General features: G+C 42.4%; 1 long non-coding RNA gene across 1 annotated transcript in view; it reads right to left on the reverse strand.

The window, feature by feature from the left end:
• The window catches only part of LOC309647405, a 138,888-nt gene that overhangs the window by 3,393 nt on the left and 112,652 nt on the right, over positions 1 to 22,843 (reverse strand). Inside the window, exon 6 of the long non-coding RNA XR_014256022.1 lies at positions 86 to 21,340. This is a non-coding gene — a long non-coding RNA (uncharacterized lncRNA). The remainder of the gene's footprint in view (positions 1 to 85; positions 21,341 to 22,843) is intronic.

The raw sequence follows: 22,843 nt of genomic DNA on the forward strand, positions 1-22,843 counted from the left end.
TCTTCCCAGACCAGGGCTCGAACCCGTGTCCCCTGCATTGGCAGGCAGATTCCCAACCACTGCGCCACCAGGGAAGCCCCCAAGCCTGCCAATTTATTAAAAAATAAGACTGGGAAACTTTATGGTCCAGATGCATCATAAACTCACTAGTTACCACTGAGTGAGAGGTTACCTATCATGTGTTTATTTCTCCCACTTTACAGATGAGCAAACTGAGGCATAGATGAGTTTAAATGCCAAATAATTCATACTGAAGGCTTATGATATAGTTATTGAATTCATATCCGTTCGACTCCAAGCCTGTGTTCTGAATCACTCCCCCCAACGCTGAAATATCTGAAGGTAAAAACAGTATTGGGAGTAGAAGATTTTTTACGGATAAAAGCTATCACAACATAAGCATTTACTTCATTCATTTACCCCTTAGGGCTTAATCTGTAATATCAACAAAATGCATTCCTTTAAAAAAATACTTGTCTGGAAAAGCCAACATTTAACAAAATCAAAAGGAAAGTAAATGTTCTTCAGAAGCTTTAATCAAAGGCACAAATGGGGCGCCTCTAGGAACTGCGTCTCCCATCCTCAGCAGAGATTGAGGGGTCCCCACGCGGACTGGGTTTGCCCTGCCTCAGTTGACTGGGGCAAAAGGGACTGTCAAGGTTTGGGTTTTCATTTTCTATCATGAGAGGAGTCAAAAGAATTCCTAAGAGTCACAACAAGCCCAATGTCATCAGCTTACGCTCCTGGTCTCCATAGCACCTCTGGGAGGAGGGCAAATCCCCATTACACAGACTAGAAAACTGAGGCTCAGAAAAGTTATGTGAAGCTACGCTCCTGTCCTCCACTATTTTGACATCTTCTTCAACTCTCATCCATATGAAAGCATTTTCTTTCCAGACAGATTTCCAGAATTTGGGAGCCAGATAGAAGAGGAGCTAGTCCCTTTGCTTTAGAAGGGAAACGTGCCCGATTTATTTCTGGTTTAACATTCGATTGCTTGCCGTTTCCTCTGGACTGGCTTTGTTTGCAGCCGGGGCCCGGCACTGAGCGCGCTGGCCTGTGGATGTGCCTTCAGAGTGACCCAGAGGAAAGACATCTTGCTGTTGACATTTCCTGTCTCAGTTTCCTTCCCTGCTTCCTTATGATTAATGGCCAACCCTCTTCCCACCTGCGTTTTTGCCTTCTAGCCAGAGATGCACCATCCGACAGGAACTGTTTTCCTGCAGTTTTGTAACTAAAAATAATAAAAGTCTTCAATTAATCTCCCGCCTCCCCAGCCAGCTCCGCCATGGTTCTCTGGCTTGTGCTCACGTGTCAAGTGTGTGCAAGCGGCCGGCCAGCTGAAGAACCTCTGGAAGCTGCCGAGGAAGCTGAGGCTGCAGGATCCTGAGTTGGAGATGAGCTCGTAGCCCAGGGTCAGCAGACAGGACCCGAGGCCTGTTTTACTTCTTAAAAAAATCTTCTCTTTATTGAAGACTTGTTGTGTGCCAAGCACTGCGCTAAGCACATCATATGCATCGTGTCACTTAATCCCCATAGATCAACCCAGTGGTCATGTCATCTGCATTTTAAAGATTCTAACCTGAAGCTCAGAGAGGTTAAGTCACCTGCCCAAAGTACACAGCTACCAGAGGCAGGATTTAAACCTTGGGTTATCTTGGTTCTTTTTTATGAGTCTCTGACTTGGTTTTTAATTTTACAATTATTATTAAAATTGTAAACACTCATTTAACAATTGTTGTTTGCTTTCAAAATGCACTGAGAGATGTCGGACCTAGGGAAAAAGAAACATAAGTAAGATATAATTCCTGCCTCCAAGGAGTCTTCAGTTAAGTGGTACAAGTCTGCTGCCTCTCATTTCTTATACTGAAGAAACAGGAGGGGCTGTTTGAAATGAAGCCATATTTGCCCCCGTCAATCTCCGCATGCCAAATTTACCTTCTCTTTTTGACCCATCAGCAGATATTATATATGTTTGGGCAGAGAATTTTTTTCTCCAAACATTTAAAAAAAATATATATATATATAATTCAGGTCTCAAATCAATGACTGCTTCATTTCTACTGGGTTTTCAAAAAGCAGCAGCCGGGTTCAGTAGACCATTTGTAATCAACAGCATCTTTGTTACACTAAGAACAGAACAATGCCAGGCCACCCCTTCTGTGTGTCAGTAGGTGGCAGTCTGGCTTTGCATGTGCCATGTGGCTGGGATCAAGTGGGATTCAGAAATTCATGTGCTGTGGAAATTCCCATCACCAGCCTTTTCAGATCTTTCTGAACCTAAAAGCAACGACTTCTCCATACCCGAAAACATAAATGTGGTGACAGCCATTTTGAGAAACTCCTAGTTTGTCTTAACTGAGCTTTGGGAAGAATCTCATTAGGACTCAGATCCAGAGCCATTTGATGTGTGGTCCAACCCCACCTAGTCTGTAGATACAGTGCTTGCTGGATACAGTCTCAGATCCACCTGACCTGGACCAGATCCCTGAAACAGGCTTCTGGTTCTTACCTGGATGGCAGCCTTTTTCTATTTCTTGCTCGTATCAGAGAATTCAGATAGCTATGTTCTTCTCCAGTAGTTTTCAATCTCCCTAAGACAGCATCAGTTGTGATTAAATGATTATAGGACTCTGATACAACCACCTCAATGGAGACACAAATAGTATGGTGTTTGTGATAAAGACGGCTGATGAGTTGACCCGTGAATTATCTACAAAAAATTTGTTTGCTAAGAAAACAACCCCTAAAGATGAAATTATGGGAATCCTGTTGAATTAAAGGGAACTAAAAATCATATATACAATTATAGACTGCATGAATTGCACCGTTGTCTGAATCAAGTGATATCATAGAACATTCTATTAAGTGAGTCAGGTTCTGCAGGATCTCTTTGGAAAGTCCAAGGTAGTGGTAATCTCAAGTTGCTCTACTTACTAGAAAGAATAAGATAGCGTTTCTTTTGACATTTATACTGTATTCTAGAGTTTTAACTTGCAGTATCCCAATATTTTTAATTAGTAGATTAACTAAAGTAGTTTTACTCCATTTTGAGATCTAACTAATTTGGTTAGTTTGACTAAATGAGTTTTACCCTATTTATGAGTTTCATATAGAAGTGAGGAATTGATATAATTATCCAATGACTTTCCTCATCACAAGACGTTGGGTCCATTTCCTCTTCTTTCCTTTCAGGATGCCACTCATTGGTGAGTGCCAAATAAGACTCTTTAAGAAGCCTCAGGAGCTCTTTAAACAAGCCACTGGAAGCCACTCTTCATTTTTTGCTTTCAGAGATGAGTGCCTACATCCTAAAATTAAACTTGAACGGGAAGGAGTCTGTCCCATCGACTGGTGTGACAAGAGTTTCCAGAGGGCATCTACCCAGAAGTCCCTCCTCGATGATGCCAGGCGTTTGAAATTCGGCCTTTGGATATGCACCGGACATACTCTCAGTCTTCACAGTTTCATTGATATCATGCAAATATTTCTGTGGACTGTAAATTAAAGTCTTAGGGCAGTTACCACTCACTTTCCAAAGGAGAAAGCCACCCAGGGGCTCCATCAAGAATGTGCCCTGCAGACAGTTTCAGAGAGGAGGAGAGCCAGAAGGGGTGAAGGGAAAGAGAGAGGAAGTGATGATCATTCAGGACCTCCCAAGCCCCTCAGTGTTCCTGAGACCTGGCCCTCTCCTGGGACCCTGCCCACCTCTCTACCCTCACCTCCCTTGATGCTCCCCGTGGCCTTTTGGTTTTTCTGAAACACATCATCCTCTTTCCTGCCTTAGGGCATCTACAGTAGCTACTCCTGGAATCTTCTTCCCCAAGACCGTCTCATCACTGGTTGACCTTGTCATGAGTGTCTCAGGTCCAGTTCCACTGTCTCTGAAAGGCCTTCCTTGATCACCAGCCTCAAGCCTTCCCTGTCTACCCCAGTCACTCTGTTGTTTCATCCTGGGTTATTTTCTTTCTAGCACTTACACTCTCTGAAATGATTTTGTTTGCGTACTGGATTACTTGTTTATCTTCTGTCTTCCCTCACTAAACTTGGTTTTATGATGGGGTTTCTGTGTTTTATTATGAGACCTTGTCTAAGGCTGGTTCCCCTCATCCCCATCCTCTTGGAAATTTCCTGGCATTGATTAGGCACTCAGTACGTGTTTATTTATTAAGTGAATAAATGAAAAAAAAAAAGAATAAAAAGTATACTTTTTTACTTCAAGACATAGGCTTGTCTGTTGGAATCAGTAATGTGAGACTGTCCAGCTGAGCTAGCCCACCGCAATGTCATGTACACTGGCAGAAGACATGAGACTCCTGGGTCTGAGATAAAGGATAGTGTATCATTCACAGTAACAGCAGTGGCCAGAGCATCAGCATTTGCTGTAGTTTCCCAAACCTTCCCCAGGGGAACATAAAGAGGGCAAGGTAGCATCTGCACGTGCAGTGGGGTATGTTGCAGGAGAGAACTCCTGAACCTAGGGAACCCAAATCTTTTATAATGGGCTATGAGCCAGCCTGACCATCGTCTGGGGGGACACATTACCTTTATTATACTGGACAGTGAACGAAACTGCCCTTTGCTCCAGAGGGAAACACTATTTCTATATTTGAGCATATCTTCTAAGGCTTTTTGATTGTACGTAGACCTCTTTGAAAAGGCAGACCAGAAGAAAGGCAGTCAGTACCTCTGCTCAGAAGATATGCAGAAACGTGGGAGACCCATGGGGAACTGTCTCCTTAGAAAGCCCATCTTCCTGGTCAATGGTTCACTAGTCATCCCTTTATCCCATCACCCCCTCCCGTCCTGAGAAAAAGTCAAATAATATTTGTTGAATGGAGCACTTACTTCATCCTATCTCATACACACTCCTTTCTTGAGAGAAACAGCCTATCAATGAGTCAACCCGCTCTTACTGAGAAATGGTTATGTGCTTAGCCCTGTTTCTGGAACTGTGGAGCTTTTATTCTCAAACTGGGGTACCCATCTGTCAGTGGGTTTCTGGTGGAGTACTAAAGGGCGAACGAAGCATGGAATAAAAATAGAATGCATTTCATGGATTATAATTTTTACTAGAAAAAATAAAGGCTCATTAGCTGTCTATTAAAATAAGCACAGATATATTGTACAGTGGAGTACAACACTCTCAAGGGTTTTAAAGATAAAGCAAAGATTTCTTTCGGCAGCACTGCTACCTCTCCCCTGCCCCAGAGCACAGATGACCTTTTCTCTGCCACTCTAGTGGAAAATTTTAAAAGCCATTTTATAGAACAGCATATTGCAAACAACAGACCAGGATCTGTTAATGGATCGTGAAATTGATCAAGTGGGTCTTGACCAACAAGTAATAATAATAATAAATATAATAGAATGGATAATATGAGAGGGCATCATAAATAAATATCCTGATATAAATATTTAAATATTTATATCAGGAGGTATGTGTGCGTGTGTGTAAATGAACTGAATTGCAATGTTAAATGTATTTCTCACTATGGGTTTCAGTTACAAAAGTTTAAAAGCTACAACTGTAGAGGATATTATATAGCATGGAATTTTTTCTTTTTTTTCCCCATAAACATCTTAAAATCCATTAGGAGATGAGATGTAAGAACAAAATTAGTGCTAAATGAGATGGAGGCTTGGGAAGCGGGCTCTCAAATTTGCAGATGACAAAGTTGAAAAGAATAGCAAACATGATGGACAATAGAATAAAAATTTCAAATCATCTTGAAGGATTAAATTAGAGAGGCATGGATGGAAATGTAAGTAATCAATATGAAGTCCAGATTTTATATGTGAAAAAATAATTCCATCAAATTAGGAGAACCGCTCTTTCCAGATGAAGGTAGATTATGCCTCGTCTATATTCACTGAATATTTAGTCACATGGGCAGATCTCTCTTCGGTTTTGGGAGGGGGATTCATTTGGAGAGAGGCAGTTATAAACCTGGTAGAGGGCATCTGGAAGAAGAAGACCTGTAATGTGAGCTCTTACTTGGACAAGAGAACACTTAGGAAATAACATTTATTGATCATATATTCTATTTCAGGCAGCTTACACAACTGTCTTTATATATTTGGAAGGTATCAGCTGAAAAGAGCGGGGTTGAGACTCTGAATGGCTTCAGACTGCTGCCATAGCTGATAAGAGCTGCCACTCATTGAGTGCTACAGGGCACCAGACATTGTAACAGATGCATTACAGCATCTTTTTCCACAATGTAACAACCAACCCCATTTATCAAGCCCTGACTATGTGTCAGACACAGTACAAAGCCTTTTACTTGGAATATTTTATTTAATCCTCCCAACTATCTTTTGAGAAAGGTACTGATTTCATTCCCATTTGCAAATGAGGAAAATGAGGAAAGGCCTCATAGAGGGACTCACCTGCCTGGTATTACGCAGTTATTAAGTGCGAGGAGGAGCTCTTTAGCCATTAAAACTGCCTCAAAATGGGGTGGGTTATGGCTCGAAGAAATGAGGTCATTGCCCTTGGAACTAATCAGGTAGGAAGCACCTCCTATCGATCGGGGATCTTTCACTGAAAGTTGAAGTTCTGATGTAGGAAGGTGACTTCAGGCAGTTGTTCAAAGGGAAGATTTCCTGGAAGAGATGGGATTTCTCCTGGTCCTTGAAGGGAGAGTAAGAAGATGATGGAGAAGAACAGAGGTGGACCTTTGAAGAAGGAAACTTCACAGGAACAAAACAGGTCTGTGCAAGGTGAGTTGTACCTGAGGGCGAATGAGGACAGCTGTCTGGCTAGTTTGCACCTCCACCGACCCCTTCTTTCCCTGGTTTCCTTTTGTGTTGTGGCCCTGACTCCAGCAGTCCGCCTGAACCCTCACTGTCTAACCCTGCTCCGGGCTGCAGTCCTGAGCTTGCTAATGGCAATTCTGCATCTCATCTCTTGGGCAGTTTTCTACTGTCTCCAACTAAACCCTACCCCAGGTAGGGATGCAGAGGTGAAATTTAGGCACCTACTAAAAATTCTAATATTATCTTTTCATCTCCTAGCTTCCGGTCCATCCCACCCCTCCAAGGCCTGGCACTTCTGAAAGATCTTGGCTTCAGCGATTGCACTTCTGATTTGATCAGGCCTCCCAGGTAGGAGCTTGGGTAAGTCCCTTTAGGAATCCCTTCTATGCTGGGGTCCAACTGGAGCCTTCAGGGCTTCGTGGTGACCGCTTGACTTATCTTGCACTGTCCTCTCTCACTTGGTGTGTTAATTTTCTATTGCTGCCTAACAAATTACTGCCAATTTAGAGACTTAAAACACTCCCCCTGTATGAGCTCACAGTTCTGGAGGTCAGAAGTCTGGGTGGGCTTAGCTGACTTCTCAGCTTAGGGTCTCACAAGACCAAAATCAAGACGTTGGCTGGGCTGAGTTTCTATCTGGAGACTCTGGGAAAGAATCTGTTTCCAGGCTCATTCGAGCTGGTGGTAGAATTCAGTTCCTTAGTGTTGTAGGATGGAGGTCCCTGTTTCCTTGCTGGCTGTCAGTAGTAAGCAGCTCTTAGAGGCCACCCACATTCCTTGCTGTTTGACCCTCTCCATCTTCAAAGGGATTCCCTTACTTTTGTGTTTGGAATCTTTCTGAATTCCTCTTCTGCTGTCAGCTGGAGAAAACTCCTGCACCTGTTAAAGGCACCTGTGATTGGATTAGGCCCACCCGAGTAATGTCTCCTTTGATTAAGTCAAAGCCAACTGAAAAATCCCTTTAAGTATAACCTTAATCATAATCACAAAGGAGGTACCTCATCATATCACAAATCCCACCCACACTCAATGGGGAAGGGATTGTATTGTGTGGACCAAAAAGTTCGTTCAGGTTTTTCCATAACATTTTACAAAGGTGAAAGTCATGGGGGTCATCCCAGGATTTTACCTAGCACATTTAGCAAGGACACCACTCTGCCTTCTCATCGCCCTGCCTGAATATTGGTGAGCCCAGAAGAGTACTGGTACCTAACCTACTTCCCCCTTTATCATTCTCTGTAATATTGTTGCCAGAATCTTGGCTTTCTGTGCACCGATGCCAAACGGAAATACGGAGACAGAGTTATGGAGGAGAAAGAAAGAGTGGCTTTATTTCTTTGCCAGGCAAAGAGGGAACACAGTAGGCTAGCGCCTCAAGAACTGTGTCCCCCTCCTGGGGAACAGGGAAAGGTTATATAGTCAGGACTCAGGGTCAGAGGTATGTGATAAAGATCAAGGCAGTAACAGTGTTGCATTCTTCTTTCTTCTGCAAAGTTTCAAAAGGGTGGGGTTGCTGACAAGATTAGGGTGTGTGCAGGGTCTCAGGTGGTGCTTAGTAATGGCTTCTATCCCGGCGCATTCAGGCTGTTATAACAAAATCCCACAGACTGGATGGCTTATAAACAACAGGCATTTACGCTCATGGTTGGTTCTGGAGGCTGGAAGTCAGAGATCAAGGTGTCAGCATGGTCTGGTGAGGGCCCTCTCCCGGGTCGCAGACTTCATGGTCTGTCCTCACATGGCAGGAGGGACCTGGGAGCACTGTGGGGTCTCTTTTATAAGAGCATTAATCCCATTCATGAGGGCTCCACACTCATGTCCTAATCGCCTTCCAGAGGCCCCACCTACCAGAACCATCACCTTTGGGTTAGGTTTCAACATATGAATTTGGGGTGGGGGGACACAAACATTTAGACCATAGCAGCTTCGGACAGTTGAGGGTTTGGTTCTCTGTCTCTGTGATGGTCTGTGCTTCCAGCTACCACAAACCGATGGCTGGTCTTGAGCTTTTTCTTTTAACTTGAACACACTGGGGGCCTGCGCCTTAAAGGTTGCAGGTAAAAATGACAATAGATACGCAGTCCTTTGAATGGATGGAGGTGGAAGAGTAAGCCCTGTGTCCTCAGAGCAGCACGGGGCTGAACCAGGAGCAGCTCCTGGGCGTTGACTCTCTGTCCCGTGAGCCTGGACTGCCGTGTCAGGAACACGTGCTAAGTCACGGTCACATCCCTGTCACTGAAGGCTTCTGCTGACCCCCATCTGCCTCAGACTATTTTAGGACTTAGTCCTTCTGTCAGGAATTCCTTCTACTTAAACAATCACTTTTTTTCCCCTTTCTCTCCCTTTTCAAGTCATCTGGTGCCATGCAATGAAGCCCTGACCTGGCAAATTTGAGATAAGTTTATTCACGTTTCTGTTATGTGATTCGGTAATAATCTCATATCTAGGGCTTTGGGGTTTTTATTTCTTCCCTTTTCAGGCTAACATGGGCTTGGCAGAAGTGGAGAATGAATAGGCAGTTTTGTATATACAGGTGCTTCTTACATTTTGATGCCCACAAACTACCTGGGGACACTGTGAAAAATGCAGATTCTGATCTAGTAGGTCTGAGTTGGGACCCGAGTTTTCCTAGTTCTAAAAAGCTCCGAGGTGATGTTGATGCGGCTGGCCCGGAGCCCACACATTGTGGATTTTCACCTGCCTGAACATTAGAATCACCTGGGGGAATGAAAACAAAACAATGCTCAGGCTCCGTCCCAGGTCAGGTAACTCAGAATTTATGGGAGTGGGAACCAGACACGGGTTTTTTGGGTAACATTCTTCAGATGACCTTATTTTGTACCCAGAGTTGACAACCCCTGGATTAGGATTAGTAGCAAAAAGCGTTAAATTCAGTGGCAGACGGTCAAACTTTTATCCCAATGATACTACTTCCTTAGCACGTAAATTACTCAGAAAGATGCACTTAATTACTCTAGTTACAGCATGTAATAATCACTATATTTGTCCCCACTCATCCAGTATTGTTTTAGCCATTTTACAAAACTATCTGTGATGACTCTCCGTTCCATGTAGGATAGATGCTCAAATGGCATTAGAAACCCTCCATATTTTGGCCATCCAGGGCCACTTCCTACCACACATCAGTTTTGGTCACATCTCATCCCTGGATACACTATGGGCTTTCTAAGTCATCTGCCTTTGCTTAAGGTATTCCCTCTGCTTGGAAATCTCCATCTATTTACTCTCTTATGACTCCTCATACTATTCAGGTGCAGCCACAGCCATCCTTCAAGTGTCAGTTCTTCTAAGAAACCTTCCTGACTCCCTCTTCAGTCAGTATAAATCTATGTCTTAGGGCACTTTCACTGTCTCTTGTGGAATTTATCCGTCTGCTTTGTGTTAGTTATTTTTGTATATATCTTTTTCCTTCTCCAGTTTGTGAACTCCTGGAGGGCAGAGACCATGTGCTTTCACTTAGGGGAACTCAATACAGGTTCGCTGAAATTAGAAACATGACCTCTGAGGGCTAGGGTGAGAATAGTATCTGCAAGAGGTAGATTATGGCCAGTGCTTTGCAACCAGAAGCCATTTTAATTATAACCAGACTTGGTGGGTCCAGCATGGAATAACTCAGTTGAAGTGACTTCAAAATGTTCCAGACCATGCAAGTCAACTCTGGTTCAGAGGCAGGCTATGTCCATCTGACACTGAGAACTTGAGGAGCTTGGGTTTGCCTTCACTGTGGAAGGTTCACCTGGTATCTCAATTTGGGAATTCTTCAACTAGGAAGGACTCAGGATGGGGTGGCAGTTCTCGAGGATGCACTGTGTTGGAGGAAAGACAAAGGAGCTAATGCATATTGATTCCCAATCCGTTATTAGGCTGAATGTTTCATCCATACGATGGCCCTGTGAGTTGGGTATTATTATTTCTGTTTTCAAGGTAAAGAAAGTGAAGTTCAGTTAGATTAGTTATTTGCCCGAGGTCACACTGCTGATACTCCACACAACCAGGTTTGCACCAAACTCTGATTCCAAAACCAATGGTACTTGTAGAGTAGATAATCTATGCCTGGTTGCCTTCCAATCTCTCGCTGAGATTTCCTTTTCATGAAGATCAAGGATGACCTAGACTGTTTGCTCCTGCACCTTCTTGCTCACCCGGACTGGGTGAGTCTCCTTGGAAGCCCTCTTCACCCTCTGGTTCATTCTAGACCGTCAGCTCAGTGAGGGCAGGTAGAGAGTATCTCGCCGTTGTATTTTGCCCTCCAGCTGGAGTCAGAATAGAGGGAAAGTTAAGAGCACAGGCTTTGTTATCTGGCCATTGTTGGAGTTCTTGATTTGCCACTCACTAGCTTGGTGATCTTGGCAAGTTACCTAAACTCCTTGAGCCTGGTTTCTTTGTTATAGGTTGTGGTGAACATGACGTAGAGGAAGGTGCTTAGCTTAGTACTTGACACATAAGCGATATTCATTAAAGTTGAGATGGACCAAACTTTGCCAATTAGCCGATTGCAGGTGTGACTCTAGACTTAAATCCATAAACATATTTTATACTTTTCTAGAATTCAACCTAACTTAATGTGGGTCCCATTCTTCTGGGATGAGTAGAAATGCTCAATTTGAGTTCCGTTGGGTATACATACTTAGGGACAGGCTTAGGGAGTGTCAAGGCAAGATGGGGATGGGGAACTTCTGGTCCTGTATGGCATCTGTCCACAGAGACATTCTCCTTTCATTGGGTCTTTAGTTGTTGATCCATGTGTAGATACGCTCCCTCTCGAGGGTCTTGCTTCCTTTTTGGGGACCTATCTAAGAGTACAAGTGTCTTCTGCCTTTGGGTCTCATCAACTCTCTGGTGGGTTTTGCTGCCTCTCAGGCACTGTAATCAGGAGGCAAGGTACAAGACGCTTTCAGCTGCATCTCAATATTCCCTTCCTGTTATTGATGGACTCACTCAACACAGAGATGCTGACACATGCACTTGCCAACTGTCTCTCTCTTTTATGTTCCACAAGTTCTGGAAACCTTTCTAGTCTGGGAAGGAGAAAATGTCTCCTGTTATCTCCAACAAGCATTTTGTCCAAGCTTTTCTATCTCTCCAACGACATCTGCCTTTGGACCACAAAAGATAATCGATTCTTTGTTATCCTCTCCTTTTCACCAAGCCACACCTTTCCTCTGAGGCAATGAGCACAAAATGGTTTAATTGGGATGTAGGCGGGAGGGATGCGGGGAAAACACAGGCTAATATTTGAGAAGCATCAGCCCATCACAGCTCCACTTGGCTTTGTTCTCCTCAGCGATTCAAGTAAGACCCTGGCCTCTTCTTCATCCTCCTTAATCTTCAGCCTTTGTTCCTTCTGTGAGTGTTCCGATTCTCTGCACGATTAATGCCTTGGATACAATCGTTCCTGTCAGTTTTGCCTTTTTGATTAGATGGTAAACTCATTAGTAATTTCTCCAGAGCCTATCAGTGTTCTCAGCCAGTGAATATTGCAAAAGTATGTGGACTGACTCAGTCACAGAGGTGGAGACATGTATACCGTTGTCTGTCTTAATTTTCTTCTTTCTTTTTTTGGTGGTGGCATGTGGGATGCACGATCTTAGCTCCCTGACCAGGGATTGAACCCCAGTCCCCTGCAGTGGAAGGACGGAGTCTTAACCACTGGACCACCAGGGAAGTCCCTTTTTCTTTGTTCTTATTAATAAGAAGACCTTTTATAAATATTCTTGCTATCACATGAAATCCTTGTTATCACGTGAAACTCTTTCTATATAAATAATCTCAAATGATTTGAATGGCATCTGATAAAAATCCATGGAAGAAATTTAGGCCTGTTCAATTATGAACTTTGGGTGACTGCCTACATAAAAATCAGATTAGCTGTTCTGAAATATACCAACTACAAGATCTCTTGTCCTGAGTTCATTCTCCAGGGAGCCCACGTGGGACTACACGTCAGCAAGAGTGCAGGAAGGGCAAGTCAGCCAGGACTGAGCTGAAAGCCATTTCCCATGTTGGATGGAGTTTGGGCAAACCTGGACTTCTGGTTTCTGGTCCAGCATGTAAGGAGCTTTCGAACAAGAAAAAAGCTGAACAAACCAAAAATCAACACCTCTTCTTACATCCATCAGAGAAATGAGGTCACAGGGCAAACCACTGTCCCCAAAATTGAAGAGACAAGTGGAGAGAATCACAACTGTACTACAGATCGAGGCCAAGGAGCAGAAAACTCTGCAGGAACCAGTACCTGGGTAGGAAAACCTAAAGTTTTATTGATGAATTTCTGAAGGCTCGGTATGGACAAGTTGAGAGTTAAAAAGTCCAGGAGATCCAGTCTTGGAAGGGGGTGGGGTCCCACATGTTTATGAGTTTATCTCCAGGAGTCCTACAACATTCTCACTGCGAAGACCAGATGAAAAAAAATCCCCTTGTGCTTCTGGCAGGGGGAGGGGGAAAGTAGCCATTTTGAAATAGCCCCAGAAAATTCTGTTTATTAACAAGGCCTATTCTCAAGAGAAACTATTTTAAAAGAGCCTAACCCACTGGGGTTTTACAAAAGACTAACCAAACTGATGTGGGGAAGGGAAATACCTAACTCCAGGCCCCTCTAGCCCTCCTGTCTCACCTAACGGGTGCAGGAAACAAAACAAAATGAAACAAAAGTGAGATGCCCTTGTGCTGGTCACAGCCCAGGGGCACAGGCTCACTAAAAAGACCAAGACTTCATCCAGGACTATAGAACTCATCCCTCCCCACATCTCACCACCACATCAGCAGGGCTCCTGCATCATAACAGGGAATTACAAGGGAAAGAACTGCAAGCCTCAGACATTATTTAAGGAGAGTTTGGGCAAAACTGATCTGGGTACATAGGCTAGAACCAGGAAGGCAGCCAGGCAGTTGGGATGTAAAAGATGAGGTAAATAAGAAGATGAATCCAGGATGGGCCCAGCAGTAACGTGCCAAGTTCTGGGCTAGGAATAGCTAGCATAGTCTCTGCCATGAGGCAGAAAGCCATCAGATAATCACACACATTCATGTAAAATTGTATCTATGACAAGGGATCTGGGGGACAGTTATGTCCTGCTGTGAGAACCTATAACTGGAGAATTAGGTTTAATCGTGGAGATATAGAAGGTGTCCCTCAGGAGGAGATGCTTGAGTAAGATCTAAAGTTGAATGACTCTTCACTAAGTGAGGATGCTTTCTAGGAAGAGGGAACAGTATGTGCAAAGACTCTTGGATGGAGACCACGTGGGGAGTACAGGCAATTGCAAAAGCCAGGAGCCCAGAAATCCTGGGTTTACGGGAGAGACATTTTCTCTAAACTTCCATGCAGGTTTATAAAAATGTAAATCTCACATACAAATGACATCCAGTCTAAAAACAGTATGAGAACAAACCAGATGTTGGTTATGTACGTGGATGGGTGTGTCAGTTACATAAATCATTATACAATCTAACATAAAACTGAATCTGGGGTCCAGAAACTTGAGGCAAAGGTTTAAAAAAAATAAGGTAGGAGCTTGGCCTGAATGGAAAGAGCCATGGCCAGAAAGCTGGCTGACTTTAAGTCCAGGCTTAGTCACTTACCATGGGCTTTTCCAGCCCATTTGCCTGTCTACAGATCAGTTTCCTTATATCCAAAGTGGGATCAACATTTCCTGATCTTGCCAGCTCTTTGGTGTGGTGAAAAATACCAAGTTAACATGTGGGAATGTCTCTGGGAAGATGGTATAAACATTGGAAAGGCTGTCAGTTCATTCATTCATGGTACCTGTTTCATTAGACACGTCTGCTGAGTGTCACTACGTGGTGCACATCAGAAACAAGGTGAACCGTATGACGTGCTCTGTCCTGCACTTGGAGAGCTGGCCTCTCCCATCTTGGCAATGTCACTTAATGTGGCATCAATAGCTCTGTACAATCAAGTGCAGGGACTAACATGGTAAAACTGAGTCTTTCTTCTTTCATGGATTGCAGAGTTCAGTGAATAAGAAATGTAATAAACTGTGGCAGGGCTCCATGAAATAGGAGTAAAGGAGAAGGGGTGGAGGAAGCAATTAAACTAGTGGGGATGCAGATGGAGGGTGATGATTAGGAAGCCTTTTCAGAAGAGCTAAGTTTTGGGCTTCCCTGGTGGTACAGTGGTTAAGAATCTGCCTGCCAATGCAGGGGACACGGGTTTGAGCCCTGGTCCAGGAAGATCCCACATGCCGCAGAGCAACTAAGCCCATGTGCCATAACTACTGAGCCTGCGCTCTAGAGCCTGCGTGCCATAACTACTGAAGCCTGTGCGCCTAGAGCCCGTGCTCCGCAACAAGAGAAGCCACCGCAATGAGAAGCCTGTGCACCGCAACGAAGACTAGCCCCCGCTCACCGCAACTAGAGAAAGCCCGCACGCAGCAACGAAGACCCAACATAGCCAAAAATAAATAAATAAATAAATTTATTTAAAAAAAGAAAGAAGAGCTGAGTTTTCAAAGGAGGGGACAGGGAGTGATTATAAAATGATGTAATTTATAAGTTTTTATTTGTGTAAGATATTTAGGTACAGGCACTTTTGCAATAACTCCATATATGTGTTGCTGAAAACCTTGCCTTACAAATCGTGGATTGAAAATAACAGGGGAAGTTGGTCTGTGAACTTAGTTCCTGCTTCTCCATTCTTTGGCCACTGAATAAAGACTGTGCTGCGTCGAAAACAAAACAAAATCAAAATAGAATTCATGGGGAAAATGGGATTGGACTGATCCCTCAAAATCCACAGCATTTTGTAATCAGAGATGGATAAAAGTGATATAATCCAACAAAACACTGGTCTGGTGAAACCTGTATGTTGGTCTATGGACTCAATATTGATTCTTTGCAGTTTAAAATCCTGGGATTCATGCACAGTCCGTTTCTAATAGTGACTAGTTTCATCAACATTAAACATGTAATCCAGGGTAAAGTTTTCTTCAGCGATTGTTTTTTTTTAGGGAGAAATGTCTTTGCAGCGTCTCTATCTGTAATTGTAGCTTCCCCAAATAGGCTTAAAATAAATGTTGTGGTTTATGAGGTCATTAAACCAGCCACTGATTGCACTAAAGTCACTTCTATGGGATTTTAAGACTTTGTCTTAAGATCTTTGTGTATTTCTAAAACTTTTTCCTTAGTGCTGAGAAAGGTCGTTCTCTTTTCAGTGAGGGGAAATAATGTACTCAGAAAAATGACAGAAGAAGCAACCCAACTTCTGGATTATACAAATAGCATTCTCCTATTTTTCAATCAGATATGAGCTAATTTTGTGTTAAAGAAATAAGCCTTTGGGCTCCCCTGGTGGCGCAGTGGTTAAGAATCTGCCTGCCAATGCAGGGGACACGGGTTCGAGCCCTGGTCCGGGAAGATCCCACATGCTGCGGAGCAACTAAGCCCATGTGCCACAACCACTGAGCCTGCGCTCTAGAACCCATGAGCCACAACTACTGAAGCCTGTGCACCTAGAGCCTGTGCTCTGCCACAAGACAAGCCACCGCAATGAGAAGCCCATGCACCGCAACGAAGAGTAGACCCCGCTTACTGCAACTAGAGAAAGCCCGCACGCAGCAACGAAGACCCAACACAGCCAAAAATAAAATAAATAAAAATAAATAAATTTATAAAAAAAAGAAAAGAAAAGAAATAGGCCCTCTAGCAGAATAGATTGTAAGTCATTTTATAAAACAAAGGCATTTAAAACTTGTTCATCAAAAAAAGGGATGTTGTCTTCGTAGTAGGAAACTGGGGAGACAATATGCTTTATGGCAAACAATGCTCAAAACTCTAATTAATTAATTAATTAATTAATTATTTTGGCTGCATCAGGTGGAAGCCTGATCCAATAGGATTAGTGTTCTTTTAGAAGAGACACAGAGAGCTTTCTCTTTCTCCTCCATGTAAGACACAGAAAGAAGGTGGCTGTGTGCAAGTCAGGAAGAGAGTCCGCACCAGAAACTGACCAGAATGACACCCTGATCTTGGGCTTCCAGCCTCCAGAAACTGTGAGAAAATAAATTTCGACTGTTTAAGCCATGGAGTCTATGATATTTTGTTATGGCCATCTGAGCTGACTAATACAGCCTTTTAAATACCCTCAGGATAGCAAATTTTTGTCATAAGAAGGTACAATTGACTTTTAGAATCAGCCAAATGTTGTCTGAAGCCAAGGCTATTGAATAAAAATGGATGAGTGAACAGAATAAGAACATTTTCTAAAATAAGACAAAAAATGAAATGTGGTTATAAGGTAAAAACATTGCTTTTGGTTTGTGCCCATGGAATGGATTTGGGGGTAATTACAAAAGTGAGCAAAGGCAGCATCATTGCAATAATTGTGCAATTCCCAGAAAGTTATTTTGAAGGGCAACAACCATTTACAAAATTATTTTTCCTCAATTGTAAAAGAACAAAGACATATTAATATTTAATGTAGAAAATTCCAAAATTTTAGAAAATCATAAATAAATAGAAAAACAGAAATTTGATGTTATGCCATCCCTAGAGATATCCACTGTGAAACTTTTGTAGACTTTATTCCAGAACCTCCAGCCCCCAAATATCTGCACATGCATGTGTGCAAGCTCACATATGTGGGATCACATTGAACATGTTGTTATATGTCCTGTCTTATTTCCACTTAACATTATGCTATGAGCATTTCACAAGTAATTCAATAGTCTTGAAAAACATGATTAAAAGTGTTTGTATAATATTCTATCATATAAATGTTCCAATCATTTTTTAAAACTATCTATTGTAAGGCATTAAAAACTTTTCATTTTATTTTAGGGTTAAATCTAACAAATGACAAGATCTAAAACTATAAGTTGTTCCATAAATTTGTCCAAGTAGATTTAAAACTTAAATGGGTTCTTGAATTTCACTTCAGTTGCTGAAAGCTAAGTGTGCGATTTCCTCTCTGTGGGCAAAAATTTTAAAGAAATGAGAATATAGAACAGACTGGGTCAAGGAGTTTAAAATAATCACCAGATAAGCCATATTTTAGGTGGAATTATATCAGCACAGTGAACACTTAATCCTATAATTGGCCCAAGTATTCCCAGTGTACCATAAATTTAATCAGAGTGGTCTAATGTCTCAGATCAATGTTTCTTTTTGTAGTAAACCACATAATGCAAAATCCATAGCTCTATAAAACCTAATTATGAAACTTTTCTCTCTTTTTAATCAGTTAATCATAAAGCTCTCATATTTATACTTCAGCAAAAGACAAATGATACACACCCTAGAATTTTCCATCACAGCAGAGTCTTAGTTATTATTGAAGGAGCAACCACAGAACGTAGGTCAGAGTTCACATGTGGCGGCTGTAATAAACTGAACGAAAACCAACTAACCCAAGTACCATTTTGTTGTTCACGTCACTGCTCTGTATTAATAAAACTCTTCAAAGTTTTACAGGGAGACCTCATTTTATTGCTCTTTGCTTTATTGTGCTTTGCAGATACTGTGTTTTTGTTGTTGTTGTTGTTGTTTTTTAATACAAATTGAAGGTTTGTGCCAACACTGTGTTCAAGCCAGTGTATCGGCACCGTTTTCCCAACAGCATTTGCTCACTTTGTGTCTCTCTGTCACATTTTGGTAATTCTTACAATATTTCAAACGTTTTCATTACTATTATATTTTCATGGTGATCTGTGATTAGTGATGTCTGATGTTACTATTGTTATTGTTTGGGACCTCACCAACCTCGTCCATATAAGATGGTGAACTTGATCAATAAATGTTGTGTGTGTTCTGACTGCTCCACTGACCGATCGTTCCCCATCTCTCTCCCTCTCCTTGGGCCTCCCTATTCCCTGAGACATAACAATATTGAAATTAGGCCAATTAATAGCCCTACAATGGCCTCTAAAGTGTTCAAGTGAAAGGAAGAGTTGCACATCTCTCACTTTAAATCAAAAGCTAGAAATGCTTAAGCTTAGTGAGGAAGGCATGACAAAAGCCGAGATAGGCCAAAAGCTAGGCCTCTTGCATCAAACAATTAGCCAAGTTGTGAATGCAAAGGAAAAGTTCGTGAAGGATATTAAAAGTGCTACTACAGTGAACACATAATGATAAGAAAGCAAAACAGCCTATTGCTGTGATATGGAGAAAGTTTTAGTGATCTGGATAGAAGATCAAACCAGCTACAACATTCCCTTGATCCATGGCCTAATCCAGGGCAAGGCCCTAATTCTTTTTAATTCTATGAAGGCTGAGGGAGGTAAGGAAGCTGCAGAAGAAGAGTTTGAAGCTAGCAGAGGTTCATGAAGTTTAAGGAAAGAAGCTGTCTCCATAACAGAGAAGTGCAAGGTGAGGCAGCAAGTGCTGATGTAGAAGCTGCAGCAAATTATCCAGAAGATCTAGCTAAGAGAACTACTGAAGGTGGCTACACTGAACAGATTTTCGATGTAGACAAAATAGTCTTCTATTGGAAGAAAATGCCATCTATGACTTTCATAGCTAGAGAGGAGAAGTCAGTGCTTGGCTTCAAAGCTTCTAAAGATAGGCTGATTCTCTTGTTAGGGGCTAATGCAGCTGGTGACTAAGTTGAAGCCAATGCTCATTTATTATTCTGAAAATTCTAGGACCCTTAAGAATTATGCTAAATCTACTCTGCCTGTGCTCTATAAATGGAACAACAAAGCCTGGACGACAGCACATCCGCTTATGACACAGTTTACTGAATATTTTAAGTCCACTCTTTTTTTGTGTGTGTGTGCTTTATTTATTGTTTAATTGATTTACTTCATAAACCTACTTAAGCAAAAATTGTCAAACATTTAAACACTATTTATATAACCAAGTCAAAATCTACACATTTTACAAATCAAATTATTTAAACATTGATTGCAAACTTAAATCTTCCTATACATTTCAATCAAATCATCAGTATTCCTTGTGAAATAGATCAGATGTGGGTTTTGTTGGCTGCATCTGGCCCCTACTGAGGGATTGATACCACATGCTCTGAAGAACAGGAACCAGAGATACAGGAAAGACCACCCTATCGTCTCTCAGTTTCGCCCTTTCTCACTCTCAGCTCAAGGGCTCATTCATTCTCCCCAGTATTGTTTTAATAATCTCCTAATTGGCTTCCTGACTCTAGCTTGACCATAGCTACCAGATATATCCTTCAAAATCTTTAAATGTTTAGTTCTTAACATCCTACAGGATTAAAATCCAAATCTCTTAGCATAACATTCAGATTACTTGAGATCTGGCCCCTCTTTCTCTGGCCTTTTCTCTGGCCCCGTGTCCACCAGACTCCAGGCTCCAGCAGTATCAAAATGATGATAGTTACCTGAACACATCTTGTTGTTTAAGGTTCTACAAGTATGACTTTGGGCAAGGTCCTTAGCTTCTGGTGTTTTGGGACTAGGATAGAATCTGCCTTATGGTATTGTTGTGATGATTAAATGAGATAATATGCGGAAAAGGCTTGGAGCAGAGCCTGGCACATAGGAAAATGCTCAACAAATTCTATTATTGTTACTCCCTTGTTCTGGACTCTTTTAGCTTCTTCTTTGATCTGTCTGACTCCTACTTACCCTTTAAAATGCAGATCAAGTGTCTCTTCCCCTGTTCAGTGTTTATCACTATTTCTGTTGTCCCCTCCTATCCTTACTACCTACCACTCACAGCATCAGTTACATCCCTGGCTGTTATTTGCTTACACGTTTGTCTCTGTCATGAGACTCTAAGCTCGTTGAGGGCAAGAACCATGTCTTAGTCATCTTGGTAGCCCTCAATTAGCACAGACCTTGGCACACAGTAGACCTTCACTTGATTTTTATTGAATGGATTAGGATTAAGGTTCCATGGCAGCTTAATGCCTTCCCAGCATGACACCTGTGTGCAAGGGTGGGTGCTGGATTTCAGGCACACAGCCATGTGAGGTGGTCTCTGAGTGTCTGGCCACAGAAAGACTTTGTAAATGCCTGCAGTAGAATTCCCCATCCTCAGAAAGTGCCTCTCAGCAAATTTCTATGCTGAGAAATTCATTATGCTGGATTCAGCATAAGAGCCACACGGCAGAGTGCAAGGGAAAGCAGATTCTGAGTTTGTACCTTTCACCTGACAGATGCCTGATTTACTGTCTCCAGCACATTCAAGTTGATCTTGCACCAGTAAGAATATTTTCACTGAGCTTTTTTTAATTTTTTAATAAATTTATTTATTATTTTTGGCTGCATCGGGTCTTTGTTGCCGTGTGCAGGCTTTCTCTATTTGCAGCGAGTGGGGGGTTACTCTTCATTGCGGTGCACGGGCTTCTCATTGCAGTGGCTTCTCTTGTTGTGGAGCACGGGCTCTAGGCACGTGGGCTTCAGTAGTTGTGGCTCATGGGCTTCAGTAGTTGTGGCTCATGGGTTCTAGAGCACAGGCTCAGTAGTTGTGGGGCATGGGCTTAGCTGCTCCGCGGCATGTGGGATCTTCCCAGACCAGGGCTCGAACCCGTGTCCCCTGCATTGGCAGGCGGATTCTTAACCACTGCGCCACCAGGGAAGCCCTTCACTGAGCTTTGAAGTGAAGCTGTAAGGCAGACCTGGATGTTGAGGTGGGAGCAAACATTTACTTCATTTTCAAATATTGCAGTTTCTTCTTATTATCACCAAAAAAAGTTGTCCATGCAGCGCTACTGGCCCTTCATAAATCTAAATAGCTCTTATTTAAAATCTGATATAATTCTGAAATGGCCATAAAGATGATCAGAATATAACACAAGAATACCTTGCCACAGAGAAACCTATTTAGAAGCAGTTCAAGGCTGATTTTGAAAAACTGCAAGAAGGGAAAATATGTAAAGTAGGAAAAATGTGCCATAAGAAAAAAAAATGTGTGAGAGACTATCACTCTGTGAGAGAACTGTAATTGGATTCCTCAGCTCCATTGGAAGGATGAAACTGGCACTTCAAAGTTTTAAAATATGTTATTGAGTTCTGAGGCTTATAAACAACGTACCAAGTAGATGATAAAGATTATTATGGGGTCAGAGGTAAAAATATCCAATATTAAGACCCTTTAAGAAAATCACACTACCTCTACGGTACCATAAAGTTATTAAATGGTATTGATAAACATTTTTAACTAACCTTGGAAATACTAGAGAAATAATCCCCCTCCCCCCAAAAAAGGGCAATTACAAAATTGTAAATACAGAATGATCTCAATTACGGAAAATGCATGGTAAGAAATAGAATCTGTCACACCATAATGGTTGTTGCCTCTTAGTTGGTAGTGGAATAACAATACCCTCTTCCTATTACTGGCTTCTATCTATTAACAAATTAAATTAAATTAAATTAAAACGTTTGTTTATTCTTTATGTTGGCAGAATAATCTTTTTTTTTTTTTTTTCTTTTTTTTTTAAATTATTTATTTATTTATTTATTTTAATGCTATTCTTCTCTGCTTACATTCTTTTTATGTATGTATGTATGTATGTATGGCTTTGTTGGGTCTTCGTTTCTGTGCGAGGGCTCTCTCTAGTCGTGGCAAGCAGGGGCCACTCTTCATCGCGGTGCGGGGGCCACTCTTCATTGCGGTGCGCGGGCCTCTCACTATCGCGGCCTCCCCCGCTGCGGAGCACAGGCTCCAGACGCGCAGGCTCAGCAATTGTGGCTCACGGGCCCAGCCGCTCCGCGGCATGTGGGATCCTCCCAGACCAGGGCTCGAACCCGCGTCCCCTGCATTGGCAGGCAGACTCTCAGCCACTGCGCCACCAGGGAAGCCCGGCAGAATAATCTTTGATTTACATTTAGAGTTGCAGACTTTCCAGTGAGCTGTCAGCTCTTCTGGAATATTCTTTTTTTGAGGGGCAACAGAGGCCTTGGGAGGATAGACTCTCACAACTACAGTATCAGGTGGTCCAGCTCTACTGGGGGAATGTATTTGCAGCATTTCACATAAATGCTTGTTGGGACTTGGGAGCAGATGTGGGAAAACTTTAGTTTCCTGTTTCACCTGGGCACCTATTTCAGCTCCATTCCGACTTCCCACACCCCCTGTGAGAGTCTTAAGGTTTGGGTCAGCTGGTGACCATTTAGGG

This window comes from Balaenoptera physalus, assembly GCF_965194825.1.
Source record: "Balaenoptera physalus genome assembly, chromosome: 18".
NCBI classification, from domain to species: Eukaryota; Metazoa; Chordata; class Mammalia; order Artiodactyla; family Balaenopteridae; genus Balaenoptera; species Balaenoptera physalus.